The sequence below is a fragment of the Crinia signifera genome, unplaced genomic scaffold, assembly GCF_055691185.1.
Source record: "Crinia signifera unplaced genomic scaffold, ASM5569118v1 HAP2_SCAFFOLD_89, whole genome shotgun sequence".
Classification (NCBI taxonomy): domain Eukaryota; kingdom Metazoa; phylum Chordata; class Amphibia; order Anura; family Myobatrachidae; genus Crinia; species Crinia signifera.
This window is the reverse complement of record NW_028142806.1, coordinates 87071-100785: the sequence shown is the minus strand read 5'-3', so window position 1 is coordinate 100785 and position 13715 is coordinate 87071. Positions and strand designations below refer to the sequence as shown.

At 48.0% G+C, this 13715-nt stretch overlaps 1 pseudogene; it reads left to right on the top strand.

Annotated features, from left to right (window-relative positions):
• Nucleotides 1-3933: 3933 nt before the first annotated feature.
• LOC146056795 (5S ribosomal RNA) lies at nucleotides 3934-4052 on the top strand (annotated as a pseudogene).
• The last annotated feature ends 9663 nt before the right edge of the window (nucleotides 4053-13715 follow it).

The following is a 13715-nucleotide window of genomic DNA, read 5'->3' as shown; positions in this document are numbered from 1 at the left end:
GGGAAGGTGCAGTCGGGTTTCTGTCGCCTCCACATTCTCAGCTGTGACCTGATTGCCTCTCCTCGGGCTCCTTCAATGAAAATGTCAATCAGCGTCTCATCCACTGGAGTAACGTCTTGTGGGGTTCTCGCTTGAATGGCCCGCATCGCTTCCTGCAGTCCTATGGCGAAGTCCCGCAGGGTCTCCTGAGGCTGCTGTTTCCGAGCATACAGTCGCCGTTTCAATTCTGCAGCGGATTGTGCGTTGAAGATGCCGGCCAGCTTCTTCAGTATGCCATCAGCTGACTTCCTTTCTTCCGCCGACCATGACCGGACCTCTGGTCGCGCCGCCCCTTTCAGCTGTCCAATTACCATTCCCGCCTTCTGTTCTTCGCTGGGGCTGTACATCAGGAATGTGTTCATTAACCCCTCCTTGAACTCTCTGAAGGAGCTGGTTCCAGGCGTGCGGGAGTCTCCGGAATATGTTGGCATCCACGGTGCCCCAAAGAAGTAGGGCATGGTGATTTGAGCCGCTGGAGCCATCGGTGTATCTGGCAGCCTTCTCCTGCCTTGTACTTGTTCTGCCGGCTGTTGCTGATTAGGTTGTTGCTGGTCGAGCTGTTGTTGGTCGACCTGCTGTTGGTCGACCTGCTGTTGGTCTCCTGCGTCCGCTGCGTTCTGTGGCTGCAACATCTTCGCCGTTCACAGGGGTCTTTGACAATCCTGTTCGTAGACGCCAAGTTGTGACAGGTGCCCCTGAAACTATTGGATGACAGCGTACCTGGATCAGACGACGGCTGTGCACTTGGGAGTCTTCACGGCCCTTTCTGCTGATGAAGACGCACCTGTGGCAGGGGATGGAACACCCGGGAGAGAACCCACAAAAAAGCACAAAACAACCACAGCTGGCAGCAACTGATATTTATTAAATGGAAAATACGGCACGGTTGCTGCGGTTTTCTCAATGAAATATAATAACATCACACTTATAGTACAGACTACACAAATGAATGAATAAATATCCCTGTAAAACACTCTAGGAACCAATGACCACCTCAGTCCGTATCAAAGCTCAGACTGCTTTGGTCATGAGCAATCCTACCTACGGTACCGTAAGACTAAGGGATGACACATAAAATAGCAACAACGATAATGACAGAATAATGCGACAAATAAACTAGGAATAAAAGAGCTGTAATAAAGATAGATATTACAAAAGGATACTGAACTGCTTCACTAAAGAACGTCCACCAGAGGGCACCATACACGTTACCAATACATTTACATTACAGTCTCGGATGTGAGTAAGTGTCCCTAAACTCAAATAAAGGTCCCACGACGTTCAATCCTCTGGGTGAGCAACGGGCCTACCTAAGTGTGCACACTTTTATAAAAAGACTACGGCAAGATAACGGTCCCCTTAGGGGTACAGGCGAGTCCCCGCTCCCTGGGTAACTCCCTGCTAGTACTGTGGCAACTTGTCGCTAGGGCTGGGCTTAACCGGGCAATTGGGTCAGTGGCACAGGCAAGTGTCCTCTTTACTTAAATACTGCGGTGAGGCAATGTCCCAATGGGTGGGTATGGCCAGGCAGACCCACAATGGCACAACAGGGCGGCAGGACTGTTAATTAAGTGGAAGTCTATCTTCCCCCAGGGACCCTTGTGGAAGGGGATAATACTGAACGTCCCAAGGGACAAGGTCTCCGGGAGGGGCTTGGGCTCACAGGGTGCTGGCCGGGTGGGTGGCAATGAGTACCTGATCAATCGGCTTCCGTTGCCGGCTCCTGCCAGTATCGATACGGCTCCCGGCTTCTGGGTCTTTTCTCTGCTCCCACAGGTCGGCGGGGGTCACTGCAGCTTCTCCTGTCCCGCGGCGTCAGCAGCATCTTCTCTTCTAGGTGCAGGCAGCATCTTCCCTGGACACCGGCAGTCTTCTGTGACGTGACCCGGTGCTCCGCTCTCCGCCCGCTGTCACTCACGTCGGCTGGGGGTGTCTTCTCCCCTCTGCTGCTCCCGGTCTCCTCACCGCTGGGACGCCTGCTGCTGGAGACTGCTTCAGCTTGACACGGCGTCTCTCACAGCTCCCCGGCACGCTTTCCCCGTGTCAGTCTTCCGCTGCGCACCGCTCTGCTAGCAGGTTAGTGGCACCTTCTTCAGAGGCTCCGTTTTCTTCTCTCCCTTCTCGGTGCCTCTTCTGCCTACACGCTGCCGGGCGCCCGCTGTCAATCACCGCCGGAGGCTTCAGGCTGGGTGACGCGCAGTCTTCTGTTCTCCTCACGCCGCTCTGCTCATCAGTCACGCTTTCGCTGCAGCTCTCCTCTCTGCTCTCAGGTCAGTCTTTTATGCCCTCCTTCCTCACGCCGACACCATGGGGCTCACCTCTGACCCCTGTTCCTTCGCGCCATTCCAGCGCCAGGCAGGCTCCTTTCACGTGAACAGGAGCTGGGCGCTCACTGGGCTCATTAACCCCTTCCGTGCCTGCTAGGCAGGAAAAGGATTTCTGGTCAATAAATTCCACCTGAGGCACCACACAAGGGGCACCACGGCAGTGGGGTGCCACACTTGTGCTGGCTGGATGGATGAGAGAGCCACGAAGAATGGATAGTTTAGTGATGGGAGGTGCTAACAAACAGAACCCTCATCTCTGCTGTCAAATATCATGCTAGCATCGGATGATTTGATGAGAGTCAGAGGATCATGTGATAGCTTCCTCTAAGATGAAAGAGGACGGGGAGGGATAGGGATGAGGGAATAAGAGCCCTTAGGGCTTTAGAGAAAATTCATTTTATGAAGAAAAAATGGTAAATGTACCCACGGTCCCTAGATAGGAGGGAGATTGGTCCCTAGTGTCAATGTATATGTTACAAAAGACACCAGAAACAAACCGGGGAGTCCAGTTATTGATTGGGGTAATTAGGGCTGAGAATAATGAATGATTCAGTCCTTAGAATTCTGTGCTGCAGTAGATATAAACACAACTTGGTAGTAAGTGTGAGGTCTCCCAACAGACCATGTGGATGTAATCAGACACTGATTAAACGGGTAGTATTAGGTATCAGACGTCTAAATGACATGCATGAGTGATAGGTTACTATACATCACAGAGAACCACACTGCAGAGTGTTTTGGAAAACAGGTATTAGCAATATAACCTGGAGAGAATGTATGCTGTCACCAGGTATGCAGGGTTAAATACAAGCACAAATGCAGTAGGCAAATCAATAACTTGCAACTAAGGGGTTAATATTCTACTAGTACCATATAGACAAATCTAGTGATCAAGCAGATAAATATGCAGATAATGCTATTAAATGCCACACAGACTCATGCAGTCTCACTTTAGAGAATCCCTCTTTTCAAAATTAGGTGGGTATTAAAGGGAACAATAGGGATGATTGTTGCCCGTGAGACCAGGGTGTGGGGGGTTAACCCCGTTACCTGCGCCGGCTGCGGCCGGTGGGGAGGACACTGCTCTTGAGTTGGGTGCAAGTCCAGGGCAGGAGCATGGGAGGCTGCAGAGGGTGCTGGCCGTGTGGTGCGCGCTATTGCGCCGTGTGCGGGGTGACAGCGGGACGGCTGGAAGATAACTCCGTCACACCCCTGTGACCAAGCTTTACGCGAAACACGTGTCAGGACGCACGTGGTCACGCCCACCGCCCCCACCAGTGCCGGCTGAAAACTCCAAACTGAGACGGAGTTATCTTCCAGCCGTCCCGCTGTCACCCCGCACACGGCGCAATAGCGCGCACCACACGGCCAGCACCCTCTGCAGCCTCCCATGCTCCTGCCCTGGACTAAACTATCTATTCTTCGTGGCTCTCTCATCCATCCAGCCAGCACAAGCACTCCTGCAATGCTACATGGGTAACAGGTCTGCCTTGCTCTGAACGGTTAGGACAGCAGAAGCTTACTTTGGCTCACCCTCAAAATTGACATCGGAATTAACCAGCGAGGGCCATACAGCCATACTTCACTGGACCGCCTGTAATCCATCCGAACACAGAAGCTAAGCAGTGAGAGGCTGGATAAGTACCTATATGGGGGACCTATAGGGAATATCCAGTGCTGTATTCATCCACTGGGGCAGTACGCCTGTTAATACTGTTGAGGTGCAGCCACAACAAACTTGGACCCCCTCCTTCTCTTTTCCTCTCATGCCCCAACTGTCCATACCCATCTCTGCCGACACTGTGGTGGATATCGTAGTGGTGGTGCGCAGTGACCTATGCCCTGTCCGATTGCCGATACCGTATATTATATATAAAAATTGGTACTAGGCAACACTCTACCGAAACATTTTCGCTCTTGTTGAATTATCTTTATTCTTGATATTGTCATAATAAGTGGCGGGAGTCCATCACGTATGGTGCTCTCCGATAATCACATAAATGGTGTGTGGATATAGTTATATGAACCTATTTTATTAATTAAGCTTTCAATTAAAAGTTACGTTTTATTGTTACATCATCTGTACATCCATTTAACTGTATATTATATCAAGTGTGCCCCAAAAACCTTGTTGGTTCTTCTTTAGTCTTCTTCTATAGACTACCTCCATTCTCAGTTGATATTCTGAACTTTTTCTTGGGAGCACCACCAACCAGTAAAACAGCCTGTCAGGGTCTTTCCCGCACGGCTTTCCTCTTATGTTGGTTTACTTCAATTAACAACGCTTAAATCATACCCAGTAATTCTTCCCCCAAGCCTGTGCCAGCCCAACCCCTATCTCAAACCAGTAGGGAAGCCCCAGAAATACCGCAATCAAATTTGGACTGCACCAGCGGTGGGAGCTCACCTCTGTGGATCAGAAGCCTGTCCCCTCATTCCAAACAGCAAGTAAATTCTGTTTTGCAAAGCAGCATCTAACCACTATGTGCACTTAAAGTGGGGACTGTATCTATACTAACAAACGTTAATAACAACTTATCAAGCCCTAAGACTAACCATCTGGATGATTGCATGCATAAACTAACCTGCTAAATACTAGTATCCAAGGGGAATTGTTTGTCATTTATGTATGTATGTCCTGTCCATGTTGCTGGCCACAACACAATTTTTATGAAATTTTAAAATAAATATACAATTTATTCTGCACAAGCGCTGCTTGAAATCTTTGTTTTCATCGTTTTCTTTTGCCTGTAACGTCTAGCCAGCATCGGGCTCCCTATAGACGGTTTGGGAAGGGGTGGCAGTAAGGTCCTCAGGTCCTAGTACCTTTTAGTTTGTGGAATACAACCACGCAGGCGCATTGGACTGTTACAGGGCATTACCGTTACTGTACTGAGACATTTCCACTTTTCACCAAGCGCCTGGGATGCTCTTTGTACAACTTTTGAAACACCTTCAGTCTTTGCCGTGTGCAGAGCCTTCCATAGGATTTCCAAGTCAACTGAATTTAGTTCCTCATAAGATATGAAGTCCTTTATTGCTGTTATATGCCTCACAACTGCCCAAGCTTCTGCAGATGCAGGAAACGCTTTTATTGCTTCAAGTAGCAAGGCCTTCAGATGGCGTTTCTTAGCCAGTTTGCGATAAATGGCCGTTATGTCCCTTGTGTCCCACCACTCGGTGGCACCTTCCAGGACAATGGCCCTGCAGCCCAGGTGGGGAAGGCAGTGGCCGAGGCAGACTGCTGCAGCTGATACGATTTCTGGGTTATAGCTGTGCAGATTGACCAATAATGTGCTGCAATGTTCATCAATCAATCTGGTGATGGAACTGAATGGAAGCCTTCTGGATTGCTGGACTAGCTCACCAAACAGCTTAGTTGCACATAGTCGGGTGCTTGGTTGTTTATCATTGAGATACTGTGCGATGTGGCTGAGTATGTCATCATCGTATTTGTACCAAGCTTTCTCCTTATGCAACTCCAGAATGGCCAGCAATGGTTCTAGGATCATGTAGACCGAGTTCTGATTTTCTTCTTTCTTTAACTCGCGCACGAGTGCCCCTGTAAGGGCTTTTCTGAATTTTATAGTCAGATTTATAAAGGTCTTTGTGGTGTATTTAATGCAGTCTAAAATCTTTTGGCGCGTATAGATATTAACGCCGTCCATTATGCGCAATAGATCATTGAGGAGTCCTTTATGTAGGTCTCTTGGCAGACTCAATGGAAATGACAGGAGAGATGCGCAAATTGTGACACTTGTTTGTTTGGTGTCTACATCCTTCGAGTCCCATAGTGGCCTAAGAAGTCCCAACATCTCTGTGCATTTCCCAGTTTTGATCATTTCCATAACAAAGTCATCCAGAAGTTCAGACTCGTTATACAGACTGCCAGATAGATCTTTCCGGTACACTGCTTCGGGACCATAGACAATGAGCTTGGCCTTGGGGTGCTGGTCTACGTGGCTGGCATCGGTGCTGGGTGTTGTTGGTCTCTGCTGGTGGTCGGCCAGTAAGGTAGACACTTGGTGTATAGTGGCTGGTATGATCTCTTGGACCTCAGCACAATCCACGTTTTGCACTTCCCAGTTAGCTAGCACAGTGCGGGCTTTTGTGAACAATAGGACAATATTTGGCTCTTCCATGCCATTACCTCCGAAGGCCACAGAGGCATTATTGATGAACATGGCAAATACCTTTTGGGTGCCAGGATGAGTTGCGGCTACCATGTTGTCACATATTTCCGCTAACAAATACACCTTCCGATTGAAGGGAATGGTGGGATAAGACATTATAGCAGTTAGGGTGGTAAATATAGACAGACACGAGGAGTACCCGATGCTTTGAACGGTAGTCACAAGCTCCTCAATAGTGGCCTCCATGTAGTCCCGGGCTAAGTAATAAAGGACTTTGCTGGCTGAAAGCCAAAGGCCCTCACTGTTGACACACTCTGCCCCTAGCATTGTCTTTACAACGGCCGGTATGATGTTGCTGAATAAGCTGCTCACGTCCGTTCTTAGCCGTAAGACGTGGCTCAGAAAGTCAAAGATCACGTGTCTGTCTGTAAGGGCCATCCAGTGCATCTCCTTCCTGATGACATGATTTATCGTGCGGATCTTCTGCACAAGGCCCTCCAATGGCATGCAGGCAATGATATCAGGCAGACATCTCTTCATCACATGAGAGTAGATGGGTTTCAGTTCATCCAGGATCTTCTTACTGGAGTTTAGGTTCATAGTAAATTCTTTTTTTTATTTTTTTATTTTGTGTCTAAAAAAATAAATAAAGGGTTATCTACTGTGGTACAATTACTAAGCCTCGTTCTGTGTAAGAGAGGAGAGCTCCTCATACGTGCAACTAAATCTATATTATCTGGTTATTTGACTATGATCAAAAAACAAGTGCTTATACATTCAACCTCTCACAGTTATTGACTCTATGGTCTGCTGACCTATTCCAATATCCCCAAATGCCCTGGTATTTAGAACTCGAACCCCTGGATGCATGCACAAATTTCTCATGTTCACTGGTCTGGTTCACTAGATTGACCCATTCTCCATGGAGCGGTCCCAAAGGGGACATCCACCTACGTGCTATTATTACCTTCGCTAGGGCCGCTAGGTTCTTTGCCAACTGCTTCATTTCCCGATTAATTGTCCCTTCCGCCCAGATCCCAAGGACCAGATTTAGTTTATTTAAGGTATTTCGTGGGACACCAATCAGGACCAAAGTTTTAATTATTTCATCCCAAAACCTACTAACCATCTTGCAGCTCCACAACAAGTGGTCAAGGGTGGCATCCCCTTCTCCACATTTCGGACAACTATCAGACCCTCCTCCAGCGAATTTTTTCATTCTTTACTATGTATTCCTTCACACAATATAAATGTGAAAGCTGGATATAATGCAGAGGTGACTAGAGGGGTAGTAATCTAGGCCAAGTATTATTCCGGCCTTACCCAAAGCTGGTTCTTTATCCAAAGATGTTTTCTTATTGGAATCCAGTCCTCTGTAATCCAGTAGTCAGTAGTAAATATTTTTTCCAATGGGGTTTTCGGACTCAAATAAATTGAGAAGAAATCACTCAGAGAGAAGCAATGCGGTTCTAACTGTAGAGCTGTCACCACAAAGTGGCTGGCAGTTGCCCAGCATCGCTTTATGTAGGACAGCCTGTGTGATTGTGACATCACAGGCATGTAGAGGGCAGTAAGCAAAGGTGTCAGGACCTGTGGTTAGGAAAGGGACTAGTGTACTGGTAGAACTACTAATCTTATCACATCAACCATGATCTTATAAAAGCCAGTCCAATCCCAACTGTCACGTTACCGTCTGGGTTTCACAGATGACAGTTAGGGGCTGACTGGCTTCTGTAATGTCACCTTCCACTTGGTCACTTCATCAGGCTTAAGGTGGCCATACACACGCAGATTTATCTGCAGATCTGTCTGGTTGGAACAAAAACCTGGTTATGGATGAGAGCAAATGACAGTTGACCATTTGCTTGGAAATGCTGGAAAACTGTCAAACTGTCACTCATCCATAACCATGTATTTGTTCCAACCAACCAGATCTGAAGATAAATCTTACTAGTGTATGGGCACCTTAAATGTACCTGTCCTAGTTCCTAGCGCAAAGATCTAGTTCCTAGCGCTACCTTTGTGTGCGGTTCTAAGTTACTATAAAGGAGCCCATACACGCTCCGTTCTGGGCGTCCGTTTTGTACTTTTAAAGTACACATCGTATCGCATCGAATGCCTTGTGCATGCAATGCGATTCGATGTAAAGATAGTACAAAAAGTATGTGCAGCACATGTACTGTACGATGAGCTGTGCGGGAGCGCGCATCTCAGAGTACAAAACGGACGGAGCAGGAACGGAGCGTGTATGGGCACCTTAAGGGGGGTGGAAAATCAGTTCAAGGGCAAAAAATGTCATTTACTCAGATTATAGCTATGCATTTACATTCCTATAAGTGTAACCTCACACATATGTACCCCTAGCTATGCATTAACATTCCTATAGATCTTACCCCACATAGGGCCAGATGTATCAAGCTTCAAAAAGTCATTAAGTGGAGAGTGATCAACAAGCAGCCAATTAGCTCCTACCCTTCATTTTTAAAACCCAGCCTGGCAGGTAGGAGCTGATTGGCTAGTGGTTTATCACTCTCCATTTTATCACTTTTTGGCCTTTACACATACTTGCCCACCTTTATAGTCTCCTCTCCATGAGAAGCCCAGAGAGGAGACTCTCTCTGCAGTTTTCGGGGGGTGGAGCTTGCCATCATTAAGCCCTGCCCCCATTTCAGTAAATGCCGCTATTCGCGGCTCTTAGGGGAGGGGATGGTACCAGTTGCATCATTTTAGCTCCGCCCCTCCTAGATGAGGGGGGCCTAATAGCAAATTAGCAAAGTATTAGTCTGACGTACAGTGGAATATGGATAGTGAGATTTAAGCTGTGTACACACGGGGGCGATAGGGGCTGAAATCGCTGGAAATATGGTCGCAGGTGACCATATTGCCAGTGATGGAAATGTGCCCCGGCGATAAATCGCGATAAATCGCCGGGTGCGTGCTCCCGTTTTCTGCCCCATTCTAATCGCCAGCTGATTACCTCTGCGGCACCGCCGGCTGAGGTTCCTTCTCATCAGCGACCATCTGCTAGCAATATATCTCCCCCCGTGTGTACGGGGCTTTAGAAATGAATTTACTATTAACTCTCCTATTTGCCATCAATGTGGATCATTTTCAGATGCAAATAAACCTAATTTCTATTGTGGTATCTTTAAATTGCCATTAGTAACACTAATCAGACTGTGTGGTTTGTCGCTTTCTGATGATGTCAAATATAAGACACAGGTGTATTATTTATTTATTACCAGTTTCTTATATATCGCATACATGTTCCGCAGCGCTGTACAGAGAATATTTGAACATTCACATCAGTCCCTGCCCCAGTGGAGCTTACAATCTATATTCCCTACCACATGTACACGCACACAGACATTCTAGGGTTAATTTGTTGGGAGCCAATTAGCCTACCAGTATATTTTTGGATTGTGGGTGGAAACCGGAGTACCCGGTGTAAACCCACGCAAGCACTGGGAGAACATACAAACTCTGCACAGTTAGGGCCATGATGGGAATGGAACCCATGTCCTGAGCACTGTGAGGCAGTAATGCTAACCATAACACCGTCCGTACTGCCCGCCACTTCTGGGTTTGCTTCTGAGCCGGGCCATCTTGGCTGGGATTACATGTGATATATTGTATGCTAAAGGATATATATGTATGGAATGCTGCAGATTTCTGCCACCCTGCTACTTCTGTCAGTGCCGTCTGCTGATGCAGCTGTGGTTATGTCCCCTGTGCTTGTCTTCTATCGTATTCACCTGTTTCCTGTTTGCTTACTTCTCTATGTACTCTGTAATTGGGCGCTGCGGAACCCTTGTGGCGCCATATAAATAAAGGATAATAATAATAATATAATAAACCTTTTTTATATGTATTTCTTTTTCGGTTTATCCTGTTTGTATTGTATTTTATAGATTAAACACTTAACCAATGGGAATTGATTTCTTTCCTGCATAAAATCAAAAGTAACCAAGATTATTCCTGCTCCTGATTTTCCCGATATGTTGTCAAATGGGCCAGATGCAGCTCTGTTAGCTGGCCTTCCATCCACTAGGGCGTGGAGGGAGAATATAATAGTGCGCCGAGCGAAGCAAGGCACCGACATTCGGGACAAAGAGAGTGGAAAAACGCATGTCGACCTTTTCACTGTCGACCTAATTCTCCATCCACCTCTATATACAGAGCGCGTGGTGGCGTTATATAAGGTGAAAGCCGTTAGATGCAGCAGATGGCCACCATCCACCTCTATATACAGAGCGTGTGGTGGCGTTATATAAGGTGACAGCCGTTAGATGAAGCAGATGGCCACCATCCACCTCCATATACAGAGCGCGTGGTGGCGTTATATAAGGTGACAGCCGTTAGATGCAGCAGATGGCCACCATCCACCTCTATATACAGAGCGTGTGGTGGTGTTATATAAGGTGACAGCCGTTAGATGCAGCAGATGGCCACCATCCACCTCTATATACAGAGCGTGTGGTGGCGTTATATAAGGTGACAGCCGTTAGATGCAGCAGATGGCCACCATCCACCTCTATATACAGAGCGTGTGGTGGCGTTATATACGGTGACAGCCGTTAGATGCAGCAGATGGCCACCATCCACCTCTATATACAGAGAGTGTGGTGGCGTTATATACGGTGACAGCCGTTAGATGCAGCAGATGGCCACCATCCACCTCTATATACAGAGCGCGTGGTGGCGGTATATAAGGTGACAGACGTTAGATGCAGCAGATGGCCACCATCCACCTCTATATACAGAGCGTGTGGTGGCGTTATATAAGGTGACAGCCGTTAGATGCAGCAGATGGCCACCATCCACCTCTATATACAGAGCGCGTAGTGGCGTTATATAAGGTGACAGGCGTTAGATGCAGCAGATGGCCACCATCCACCTCTATATACAGAGCACGTGGTGGCGTTATATGAGGTGACAGCCGTTAGATGCAACAGATGGCCACCATCCACCTCTATATACAGAGCGTGTGGTGGTGTTATATAAGGTGACAGCCGTTAGATGCAGCAGATGGCCACCATCCACCTCTATATACAGAGCGTGTGGTGGTGTTATATAAGGTGACAGCCGTTAGATGCAGCAGATGGCCACCATCCACCTCTATATACAGAGCGTGTGGTGGCGTTATATAAGGTGACAGCCGTTAGATGCAGCAGATGGCCACCATCCACCTCTATATACAGAGCGTGTGGTGGCGTTATATAAGGTGACAGCCGTTAGATGCAGCAGATGGCCACCATCCACCTCTATATACAGAGCGTGTGGTGGCGTTATATAAGGTGACAGCCGTTAGATGCAGCAGATGGCCACCATCCTCCTCTATATACAGAGCGTGTGGTGGTGTTATATAAGGTGACAGCCGTTAGATGCAGCAGATGGCCACCATCCTCCTCTATATACAGAGCGTGTGGTGGCGTTATATAAGGTGACAGCCGTTAGATGCAGCAGATGGCCACCATCCACCTCTATATACAGAGCGTGTGGTGGCGTTATATAAGGTGACAGCCGTTAGATGCAGCAGATGGCCACCATCCACCTCTATATACAGAGCGTGTGGTGGCGTTATATAAGGTGACAGCCGTTAGATGCAGCAGATGGCCACCATCCACCTCTATATACAGAGCGTGTGGTGGCGTTATATAAGATGACAGCCGTTAGATGCAGCAGATGGCCACCGTCCACCTCTATATACAGAGCATGTGGTGGTGTTATATAAGGTTATAGCCGTTAGATGCAGCAGATGGCCACCATCCACCTCTATATACAGAGCGTGTGGTGGTGTTATATAAGGTGACAGCCGTTAGATGCAGCAGATGGCCACCATCCACCTCTATAAACAAAGCGTGTGGTGGCGTTATATAAGGAGACAGCCGTTAGATGCAGCAGATGGCCACCATCCACCTCTATATATACAGAGCGTGTGGTGGTGTTATATAAGGTGACAGCCGTTAGATGCAGCAGATGGCCACCATCCACCTCTATATACAGAGCGTGTGGTGGCGTTATATAAGATGACAGCCGTTAGATGCAGCAGATGGCCACCATCCACCTCTATATACAGAGCGTGTGGTGGCGTTATATAAGGTGACAGCCGTTAGATGCAGCAGATGGCCACCATCCACCTCTATATACAGAGCGTGTGGTGGCGTTATATAAGGTGACAGCCGTTAGATGCTGCAGATGGCCACCATCCACCTCTATATACAGAGCGCGTGGTGGCGTTATATAAGGTGACAGCCGTTAGATGCAGCAGATGGCCACCATCCACCTCTATATACAGAGCATGTGGTGGCGTTATATAAGGTGACAGCCGTTAGATGCAGCAGATGGCCACCATCCACCTCTATATACAGAGCACGTGGTGGCGTTATATAAGGTGACAGCCGTTAGATGCACCAGATGGCCACCATCCACCTCTATATACAGAGCGTGTGGTGGTGTTATATAAGGTGACAGCCGTTAGATGCAGCAGATGGCCACCATCCACCTCTATATACAGAGCGTGTGGTGGCGTTATATAAGGTGACAGCCGTTAGATGCAGCAGATGGCCACCGTCCACCTCTATATACAGAGCGCGTGGTGGCGTTATATAAGGTGACAGCCGTTAGATGCATCAGATGGCCACCATCCACCTCTATATACAGAGCGTGTGGTGGCGATATATAAGGTGACAGCAGCCGTTAGATGCAGCAGATGGCCACCATCCACCTCTATATACAGAGCGTGTGGTGGCGTTATATAAGGTGACAGCCGTTAGATGCAGCAGATGGCCACCATCCACCTCTATATACAGAGCGTGTGGTGGCGTTATATACGGTGACAGCCGTTAGATGCAGCAGATGGCCACCATCCACCTCTATATACAGAGCGTGTGGTGGCGTTATATAAGGTGACAGCCGTTAGATGCAGCAGATGGCCACCATCCACCTCTATATACAGAGCGCGTGGTGGCGGTATATAAGGTGACAGACGTTAGATGCAGCAGATGGCCACCATCCACCTCTATATACAGAGCGTGTGGTGGCGTTATATAAGGTGACAGCCGTTAGATGCAGCAGATGGCCACCATCCACCTCTATATACAGAGCGCGTAGTGGCGTTATATAAGGTGACAGGCGTTAGATGCAGCAGATGGCCACCATCCACCTCTATATACAGAGCACGTGGTGGCGTTATATGAGGTGACAGCCGTTAGAT